The sequence below is a fragment of the Dendropsophus ebraccatus genome, chromosome 3, assembly GCF_027789765.1.
Source record: "Dendropsophus ebraccatus isolate aDenEbr1 chromosome 3, aDenEbr1.pat, whole genome shotgun sequence".
Lineage (NCBI taxonomy): Eukaryota > Metazoa > Chordata > Amphibia > Anura > Hylidae > Dendropsophus > Dendropsophus ebraccatus.
The window spans coordinates 80,745,053-80,756,481 of record NC_091456.1 but is presented as its reverse complement, the minus strand read 5'-3'; the positions used below and the strand labels follow the sequence as shown (position 1 = coordinate 80,756,481).

Genomic DNA, 11,429 nt, shown 5'->3' with positions numbered 1-11,429 from the left:
AATGGAAAGATAGATAGATAGATAGATAGATAGATAGATAGATAGATAGATAGATATACAATATGGTTTTTTTTTGTCAATTCCCCCTTTTTTAGGTCAATTCATGGCACTGATATACATTCTGTAACTGGAAGCAATCTTGTATTTGCATTTCCGGCATATGACCATGCATAAACTAACATCCACTGGAAGAAAACATTGACGGCCCCCATGGAATAACAGCAAGCAGGGATCTTAAACCACAAGAAAATGATTAATGCATAATTTGCTGAATAAGCAAGCCAAAATCTGAATGATAATTATGTAGATTTCTAATAATTATTGTGCATACCTTCAGAATCTGTGCCACTCCTAAGGTTTTAATTAGCATAGTATAATAATGTCTGGCCAGGTGCCCAGAACCACTCCAGTATATATAGATCAGTAAGAATGAAGGTAGTTGAAGGCATCTCTTGAGACGAGGAAGTAAGTGTGGAAGATTGAAGATTGTGGACAACATGGCAATTGAACACATACAGGATAAGGTACATTTCTTCAGTTTCTTTTAGAAATGTAACAATGTAATGCTGTGACTGAGGTCCAGGTATTCTGAAGTTCAGTGCCTTCAAAGTCATGATATTAGGCCTCTAACTGTAATTTCTAGTGCTAAGGACTATAGTCATCATGTAAACAAATCTGCCGTTGTTTGGCTACACATGTATGATGTGGTATGGAAATATGTTTAGCAGCTATATTTTCTTTGCCATTATTATTTTAATCGTAATTTGTTTTAAAAACTACTTAATTTGTTTAAAAAAAACTAATGGAAAATGAAAAATTAGGCATCAAGGTAAAGACATGCACAGAGCCTATATGGAAGTGTATGGAGGTCATATGGCTACCTAGTATAGAGCTGTCTAATTGAGCATGGCACAATTTTTTTCTGTTGATTTTATGCAGAAAATGACAGAGAAAAAACAATATCCCTCTGTATCAAATTGGAGGTCACAGTAGGCAAAGGTCCCCATACACCTTATACTTTTGTCAGCTGTATGGGGCTCTCCTGACAATACATAGCCACATGATAGGTGCTAATAGGGGTCTGACATGATGGGGAAATTTCTGACCTACCCCGTTGTTCTGGAAGAGATAAGCCACAGCCAGAGCTCTCTGTCTGCAGCTCAACCCTCCCCATAGAGAACACAAGAATGCTTGGCCGTACCAAAAGTTCCTGTGTATGGAAAGGACAGGGAGTGGACAGGAGAGATATCTGACAGCCAGATGTTCGTCCATCAGTTATTGAAGGTGAATGTGGGCTTTACATCTCAGTATAAATTCGAATAGAACAGAATGGATTTTTAACTAGAGATGAGCGAACCCGGTTTGGGTTCGAGTCGATCCGAACCCGAATGTTCGGTATTTGATTAGTGGTGGCTCCTGAACTTGGATAAAGCTCTAAGGTTGTCTGGAAAACATGGATACAGCCAATGACTATATCCATGTTTTCCACATAGCCTTAGGGCTTTATCCAACTTCAGCAGCCACCGCTAATCAAATGCCGAAAGTTCGGGTTCGGATTGACTCGAGCATGCTCCAGGTTCGCTCATCTCTATTTTTAACATGGCCAAGTGCATGAACCCTTAGTAGGAGGAGACTCTAATTTAAGGTGAATGTACACAAATATTCTTATTGTAGCTCCAGGTGTCATTTCCTATATCCTTATGCTTAATCCTGACTAGTGGTATTGTGATAGCATTGTACTGGCTGGAACCAACATAGTACATGAGCACAGAACACAGAACATAGCACATAGTACACAGAACAGCGGTTCTGCTGGAATGATCGAACCTGACTGCAAAATGACGAATTCTCTAAAACTCCTAGACATTCCTAGTCCTTAGCTTTCAAATGTTGAATAAACATGCAGACAAAAGTATATTATAGTATCACTTTCTCATAAACCAATTCTATGAATACAACCATTTGAACACATTATGGGGGAGATTTATCAAAGGGTGTAAAATTTAGACTGGTGCAAACTGCCCACAGCAACCAATCACAGCTCAGCTTTCCTTTCAGCACTGCCTAAAGCTGAGCTGTGATTGGTTGCTGTGGGTAGTTTGCACCAGTCTAAATTTTACACTCTTTGATAAATCTCCCCCATTGCCTCTGATGGCTTTACAAATAAAAGTGGCAATACCTCTGTATATAAAAGAAACATAGTTATTAAAGTGTGGCTGCTGCCTATCTTTTAGGATCTGATGTAGTGTCACCACATCAGTATTTCCTACAGATTTTTCCTGCATGGAAATGTCTAAGGGTCCATTTACACAGAAATATTATCTGACAGATTATCTGCCAAAGATTTGAAGCCAAAGCCAGAAACAGACTATAAACAGAGATCAGGTCATAAAGGAAAGCTTGCGATTTCTCCTCTTTACAAATCCATTCCTGGCTTTGGCTTCAAATCTTTGGCAGCTAATCTGTCACATAATCTTTCTGTTTAAATGGACCCTTAAAAGTTACCTGTTGGAGTAGGAATGAATATCAGGTGATGGGCATGATTATACAATCAGGAGCTGTATATGAGGCATGCATGCAGGGCCGGCCTTTGGGGTGTGCGACCTGTGCGGTTGCACAGGGCGCATCACTCCTGGCCAGCTGGGGGGGGGGGCGCTCTGGCAGACAGCTGCACATCTAACTGCTTTGGCAGACAGACGTTCTATCTGTCTGCCAGAGCGCCCCCCTAGCTGTCCGCTTACCCTCTGAGCACAGTGGTTGTTTTGGGGCGCTCCTTAAGACAGTGCTGGGTAAGTCCCAGTAAGCTCCACCTCCCGCCGATAAGCCCCGGCCCCCGGCGCCCACCGCGAATACGGACACTCTCCTTGCAGTGTGGCCATGACATTATCTGGGTCCCCCTCACCATGTCATCCTCTGTGCCTCCTCCTGTCTCCTTCCAGACCCCCATCAGTATCTCCACCTTACCGACCTCCATAGTGTTATGTGGACACTGATGTGGTTGGGGATCTCAGACATTCGGAGGATTGTACAGCATTAGAGAAACATGGCTGCTTTCCTCCAGCACACAGCGCCACCCCTGTGCACAGGTGACACCCGATATTGCAGCTCCCTCACGTCTCTTCTCTGGGGCTGAGCTGCAATACCACAAACAACCTGGAGTGGTGCTGTTTTATTTTTAAGCAGATTAAATGAAATTCTGTGATGTTTCTCACAGCTGAGGGTTTGCTACGAGTATGTGTACTCTATTCCCTGACAGACAGCAGAGATACTGGAAAAAACTGCAACTATTAGAGAGTTCCAAAACTTTTCATACAATAATCCCTTTAATTCCCCTCTGATCTCGGGAGTCTTTGCAGCAGTCACTCATGATCCCTCGGTGACTCTCCATTTAATCCAAAAATTTTATGTTAATCTCTGTCAGTGTGGAGTCATCCTCCTGTACGGCGGTGGCGGCTCCCAGGAGCTGAGGTACCGAGCAGCTAGGATGGTTCCCCGAGGAGCCAGGAGGGGCAATACTGAGAGCTCACTGATTGGTCACCAGGAGCGGCTATCTCCAAGGCCTGATGATAGACATGGAGGTCATGCAGCGTCGTTGCTAGGTTACGGGCTCTCTGTGTTATGGCAGGAGTCTGTGCGCCATGTTATCCTGTATGTGCTGAAGCCGCAACGTGTCTGCTGTGGTGCTGATACAGTATCTTATATTCAGTATGATGGAGGTCACCCAGCTTTTCCAGTATCTTGTAGTCAGTATGATGGAGGTCACCCAGCTTTCCCACCATCTTATACTCAGTATGATGGAGGTCACCCAGCTTTCCCAGTATCTTGTAGTAAGTATGATGGAGGTCACCCAGCTTTCCTAGTATCTTATACTCAGTTTGATAGGGGTCACCAACTTTCCCAGCATCCTGTAGTCAGTATGATGAAGGTCACCCAGCTTTCCTAGCATCTTGTAGTAAGTATGGTGGTGGTCACCCAGCTTTCCCAGCATCCTGTAGTCATTATGATGAAGGTCACCCAGCTTTCCTAGTATCTTGTAGTAAGTATGATGGAGGTCACCCAGCTTTCCTTGTATCTTATACTTAGTATGATGGAGGTCACCCATCTTTCCTAGTATCTTACACTCAGTATGATGGAGGTCACCCATCTTTCCTAGTATCTAACACTCAGTATGATGGAGGTCACCAGCTTTCCAGCATCTTGTAGTCAGTATGATAGAGGTCACACAGCTTTCCTAGCATCTTGTATAGTACGCAGTATATGAAGGTCACCCAGCTTTCCTAGCATCTTGTATAGTACGCAGTATATAGAGGTCACCCAGCTTTCCTAGCATCTTGTATAGTACTCAGTATGATAGAGGTCACCCAGCTAGATAGATACTGTAGATTGATAGGTAGATACCTAGATAGATAGATATAGAGATACAAAAAAAGATAGATAGATAGTCTATGTTACTATTGGGGGTATCAACGGGGGGGCGCCAAAAGAAAGTTTTGCACAGGGCGCCATCTACCCTAAGGCCGGCCCTGCATGCATGCCCCTTAATGTAAAATATTCACACCCCTGCCTGTATAATTAAACCAGGGATGGGAAACCTTTAGGCTGCACTCACACATACGTAGATTTTGCAGACCTACGGACAGTGAATGCATGCAATGGATTGTTTCCCCGCCCAGCATAATGTGTCAATATCCATTGCATGCATTCACCGTCTCTAGATCCACAAAATCTACGTACAGTATGTGTGAATGCAGCCTTAGCTCTCCAGCTGTTGCAAAACTACAAATCCCATCATGCTAAGCTAAAGCTTTGGCTGTCCGAGCATGATGGGAATTGTAGTTTTGCCACAGCTGTAGGGCCACAGGTTCCCCATCCATGTATTACACTCATCACCTGATAATTACTCATTATTATTAAAGTCAAGTTCATGTCCATTTGACTATTGACTGAATTATCAGACAAACTATCTTGGGAATGGGAGAAACTGTAAAAAGATGTGTAATTGGGGCACCACAAGCTATTTAGGAAAAGTAAAATCTCGGGTTAGCTACAGGTCCTCTTCAGGCTATGTTCACACTACGTAAAAGTACGGCCGTTGTTGCCATCAGCAACAATGGCCGTACTTTATGCAGTGTTGAACATTGCCTATTCTTCTATGGGATCCCGGCCGGAGAGCATACACATCATATACGCTCCGGCCGGGATCCCATGCGGCGCCGCAAAGAACTGACATTTCAGTTTTCTGCCGCTGCAATTCAGTGAATAGCAGCTGCAAAAAGACCTGTCAGTTCACACAATGAAGCGAGCGGCTCCGACCCCTTGCTTCATTGTGCGCTATGGGAAGTTCTGATGCGGGCGCACGCTGATGCGCCCGCATCAGAACACTGCGGTCGGAAAGATCATCCGTCCGGAACTTAAGTACCTCACGGAACGGCCGGTCTCTTACGTAGTGTGAACATAGCCTTAATATGCGTTTAATAAGCATTGATTGGCCACAAATGAGCAATTTCTGTAGATTTTAATGTTATAGACATATAATACATGAAGAAACAATTTGTACATACAATAGCTAGTAATAAACCAACAAACTTCATTGAATGTTCTTCCTCATTTATTCTTTAGTCATTTGGTGGACTTATCCCTGACTACAATTAGCCATACAGATAAGATAGCTGATTTCTCAGATAGCTGAATCTTCAACTCCAACTGCTATAAATACTTTTAATGGTTGATATTCATTTTATGCTTTTCTGTAACCACCTTTACTGAATATTGCTGATTGACATAAACACCAATCCAAAGAGCACCAGAAATTTCCAGAAATTTCCCAGAAATTTGCAGGCAGCTCGTTTTTTACTGCAAAATCTGTCCTGAGTCATAGGAAACACATTAGTCACGGACACCCTTCAGGATTTTTCCTGAAGGGTGTCCGTTCAGGAAAATAGGTCAGGATTTTTTAGATCCTGTCCTATTTTGTGGGAGCCCTGGAACCTCGGATGTGCATCAGGAAAGTGTCTGGAGTTCTGAATCATATGGGAACCCCCCACACACACACCACTCGTCCCCCTTTCCCCAGGGCTTACCAGACGGCACCCCCGGCCTCCTGCTGCCGCTGTCTCTAGTCTGCCCCAGCCTCTTGCTGCACTGCCCACCCCCGGCACCCCCAGCCTCCCGCCGTCTGCCCCAGCCCTCAGCACACACGGCAAAACGTGTTCAGACATTTGTTATGATGGGAGTTGTAGTTTTGCAACCTGTTGCTCTCCCTGTTGCAGAACTACAACCCCCATTATGTCCTATAGGCAGGTAATAATGGGAGTTGTAGTTCTGCAACACATTAGAGGATGAAACAGTATAGGAGGAGGAAGGCAGTGACACAGTAGAACTACATCTCCCAGCATGGTGTGTGTGGTAATATGCAGGACTACATCACATAATGGGAGTTGTAGTTCTGCAACAGATTAGAGAATGACACATGGCAAGAGGGGGAGACAGTGACACAGTACATGGGGGGGGGGGGTAAGGGGCACGGTACACAAGGGGGAGACTGTGCTAGGGTACACGAAGGGTGACGATGGCAGGGTACACGAGAGGTGATGGTGGCAGGGTATACGAAGGGTGATGGTGGCAGGATACACAAGGGGTGATGGTGGCAGGGTACACAAGGGGGAGACAGTGGCACAGGGTACACGAGGGGAGAAGGTGGCGTGGTACACAAGGGGGACACGTGACAGTGGTAGGGTACATGAGGGGCAATGTGGATTCTTGTGACGTATGTTAGCATACTAGACCACATTGAGAACGCTTCTTTTTTTTTTTCTCATCAGGAAATCCTGATGGTTTCCTGAAGGTAAAAACGGATTACTGTCAGGAAATCCTGATGCTTTCCTGATGCCATTTAAGTGCCTCCTGATCAGGATTTCCTGACAGTAAAAACTGACATGGATGTGTGAATGGGGCCTTGGAGTATTTTTAAGGAGAAGTCCAGCCCAGTCAAAAATCTGACAGGCGAAAGGGGCAAGGGAGAAAATAACAACAATCTTTGCTTACCTCTCCCCATGCCCACGATGAGCAGCGTGGGTGACCCAGGACCCCTGCCGGAAGGCATTTTCCTCCAAGTTGGGATGACATCACGACTCAGCGGAGAATGCCCATACCAGCTGATGGACAGCTCGCTCAGCTGATCAGTGACTGCAGTGGTGTTCCACCCCAGTCACTGACTGGCTGAGCGGCCAATCCATCAGCCGGGTTGTGACGTCGGCTCTAGTGGAGGTCCCAAAGTGGCAATCCAGAGGTGGAGAGGCATGGGGTATTAGAAAAATGTTGCTCCTGGCCGGCCTTTTTGTTCTAAATTTTTTCTTCATTTAGAGGCATTATAGTTTCCTATGTATTGCTTCTTGTTGATGTTGGAATTATAATGAAGTACATTTCATGAAAAAGAGAATTCAATTACAATAACATGCTCATCAGAATGATTTGTTTTTCTATTTTTATTTTTTAGGCATCAATGGAAAGATGTATCCAAGAAGCTGGAGGAAAACTTGTAGTGATTTCTTTCATTTCCCCTACATGTAGATACTGCAGAATGCTAATGACCTATCTTGAAGTAAGCAATGCCACGAACAGCTAAGAAGGAAATTCTGACTAAGGGTATATTCACACGAACGGGCTCGCAGCGAGATTCTCGCTGCAAGCCCGGCAGGTCCTGGCAGTTCCCATACACTACATACTTGCTGCGGTCTAAACGACCGCAGCGAGTATGTAATTCTGCCGCCCTTAACCCCTTCTGCTACCGCCCGGCTCCCCGGCTGTGACATACTTTACCTGTCCTTGCTGCCGGTCCGGCGTCTGCTCTCCCTTCCGGCCAACCAGTGGCTGCGGCTGGGCAACACACTGATTTGGCCGGACGGGAGAGCAGGACGCCGGACCCGTGCAGCGAGGAGAGGGTAATGTACGCTTACAGCTGGGGACCGGCCGGGAGCAAGAAGGGGTTTAAGGGGCGGCAGAATTACATACTCGCTGCGGTCGTTTAGACCGCAGCAAGTATGTAGTGTATAGGAACGCCAGGACCTGCCGGGCTCGCAGCGAGAATCTCGCTGCGAGCCCCGTTCGTGTGAATATACCCTTAAAATATAACTTAGCGTATGCTCAAACAGTACCGTATAGCAGGCGGATTTCACAGCTGCAAGCTTCTCGCTGTGAATCCACTGCAAATCCATTCCATGGCACTCCATTCTGGCAGCTCATTTTCAATCTATAGCTGGAATTTAAAGCCATAGTGGTGTAAAGTGAGATACTGTGCTGCCGTGATGTTAAGAATAAAAAAAAAGGCCATGCTTGTCCACGCTCCTCCAGTGAGCCCCTCCTCCTTATGTTTCTCCGCTCCAGTGATGGGCCCACTTGGCACCACTGGCTTCAGTGAGACAGTGATTGACTGATTGGACTGTAAGTGAGCGGTGGGACAGAGATTAAGACTGGAGGACACTGAGGGAAAAACAGAGGGTAAGGATAGCCTCTTTTTTAATTTTTTTTAATCAAATAGTTTTTATTAAAGGTTTTTGTATTTTTTTGAAAGACACCATAACCACAGGGGAGGCCAGTACAGTAGCCCAAACCCCTGCGCAAACAGTACAGAACAGAAAGTAAAAACAACAAATTGGCAACAACCAAAATAGTTCGTAAGGTAACCCTTCAGAAGAGAGAGGTACGCAGCAGTAAAGACAGTAAACCATTAGATAGGCTCTATAACCTCCATTATAAGCAGAAACTCCTGGACATATTTCTAGGTGGCCGTTGAGGGAGAGCCTGCCTCTAGTAAGTGACGGCGGCGCCATACCAGGGTATCTAGCCAAGGGGCCCAGATCTTCTCAAATTTTTTCATCGCCTCCCCGCTTTTCATAGGCATATTTATCATTGGCAATGAGCCAGTTAACTTTAGCTACAAAGACAGTACTCGTCGGAGGGTCCTGGTCAAGCAGGATTGAGCTATCAGCTTTCTCTAGCCATATACAAGATCCTAGCAACAGCTACTTTGCCAGGATTGGGTAAGGCTATGTCCTCTACGTACCTAAGATGCAAACTAAGGGAGACTGTTCAAGGTGAACAGAATAGACTTTGTGGATAATTGAAGCAACCTCTTGCCAATACCTCATTAATTTTGGCACCGCCAGAACATGTGCAGGATCCCTCCCCGTCTCTCCGGCACAGGGCATCGGGACGAAGTCCCACTCTAATAAGAACTCCGAGTTCTGTAGACACGGTGTAACAGGTACAAATGGGACAGTCGGTGCTGCTCCCCCACGGACAACTGGGGCATCATCTCCAAAATTTCCTTCCATAACTCATCCTCCAGGGGACCCAAGTCAGCCTCCCACTTCTCCTTTATGTGTCACGGATGTTTTTCTAAAAATTTGTCGTGCAAGTGGATATATAGCAAGGAAATGAGACCAGATGTGAAAGTAGATGCCCACTATATGGATAGGCGGAATAATTACCCGCTCCCGGGATAAAATGTCCCCCTCACTATCACACGCATGGCGTATCTGGAGGTGTTTGTAAAAATGTGTCCTAGGGATAGGGAATTCTTCACACAGCCGCTGGAAACTTTTTAGCTGGCCATTAATGTATAACTGCTTCACTCGTCTAAGACCAAGTGCCCGCCATGGTGTAAACCCTTCCAAGAAGAATAACTCACTCAACCAAGGGGTATCCCATATAGAGGTGTATGCAGAGCCTCTGGACAACCCATACATGTCTCTAACCTTCTACAGACTCTATGATAAAGCTGAAGTGTAGGGAGGCCTGCTGCAGCCGCTGAGAAGCGTTAGCCTCCAGGACCTCAATAACTGCCCCGTTCCAAAGTGGGCCTGTAATAATTGGAAAGTAGGGTCCGTTACGTGTCCTGTCTCCCACCCCCTAAGATGTTGCAGCTGAGAGGCTAAGAAATAAATCATGGCATTAGGCGCTGCCAACCCCCCTGCTGTTTGCTCTTTGCAAAGTTTCTAGCTTTATACGAGGGCGCTGGGAACCCCAAATGAGGTCTCTGAATAAGCTGTGTACTTTATGAAAGTAACGGATAGGAATCCATATCGGGGAATTATCAATACATAGTAATTGAGGCATCCATACCATTTTTATCAGATTAGAGCATCCCACCACTGATAAAGGGAGCTTACGCCACCCCCCCCAGAATAGAAAGCCATGCGGATTAAGGCGCCAAGACCGCACTGTGGGGCGCCACACCCCAGGGTGTTCCAGGAGGAGACTCAAGGGGGAGTGGTCAGAGTGACCGCGGGCAAATATTCTACCTCTATCACCAAGGACAGCGTCCAAGCATCCCCAAGGCAAGGTCAATACGAGACAACTATTGTGCGGGGCCGAGTAAACAGGAGTAGGTGCGCACACCCGGGTGCCATGCCCTCCAAAGATCAAAGAGAGCTACCTCGGGTAAAAGCGCACCCAAGGGCTCAAGCGCACATTTGAGGTCGATGCCACTGCAGACATCCTATCAAGGGTGCCATCCACAACAGAATTGAAATCTCCTATGAGGAGCAGTGAGGCATCCGGGTGTGCTGCACCAAACTCAAAAATTTTTTTAAACCGAACTATTGTAAGGTGGAGGTATATAGAGTGAACACAATACCCACTTAGTAGCATAAATGGAGCAATACAAACAAATGAACTGACCGTGAGGGTCTACTTTAACTTTAAACAAACAAACGGTATATTTTTATGGATCATATGCTCACCCCCTGTGAATACTGTGAATAGTAAGAATGATAGCTCCAGCCTATCCATGACCTGTGTAACAGGTGAGCTGTTCTTTGGTAGGTGGGTCTCCTGCAGACACAAGATGAGGGGTGGAAAGTACGTAATCTATTAAACAGTGCGTAACGCTTATCAGCCTCACCAGACCTCTTATGTTCCAGGAGACCACTCTAATGCCATTCGCCATAAGGGAACGAAGAAATACATTTGGCAAATATAAACACATCAATGCACAGTGCGTAGTACAATGAAAATATCGGAGGGTAGAGAGTACATGTATAGTGTGTGGGAGTTGCCAAGGAACACAGGGCCATGGTAGACCCAGCAACCAGAAAAAAAAAAACAAGTAGAAAAAAGAGAACAGAAAAAAGAACAAAAAACAGAACAGGACAATTGTCCACTACGTGTGGACAGTGGGGCCACCAGTTCTCCACACTACCGGGTATAGGTGAAAAACTCGCATCTCTTCGGGCCACCCCGCTTCAATCAGGATACAAGTGCAACTGCGGGCTGAGGACAAAAGACCCACAAGGAAATATATATTCTCCACAGCAGAGGGAAAAACCTCCACAAACCATGGAGGAAAGCAAAGGGGCGTGGAACACATCAGGGGTTGGCCCGCTGCCGATCTGCTGCTGGTGGGTCTTCAAGCCAGCGGTCAGCATCTC

The 11,429-nt window shown here is 45.9% G+C and overlaps 1 long non-coding RNA gene across 1 annotated transcript; it reads left to right on the top strand.

Annotated features, from left to right (window-relative positions):
- The first annotated feature begins 421 nt into the window (after positions 1 to 421).
- LOC138787155 (uncharacterized) lies at positions 422 to 7,600 on the top strand. The gene is made up of 2 exons (XR_011362312.1): positions 422 to 524; positions 7,496 to 7,600. It is a non-coding gene; the product is annotated as an uncharacterized lncRNA (long non-coding RNA).
- Positions 7,601 to 11,429: the final 3,829 nt, after the last annotated feature.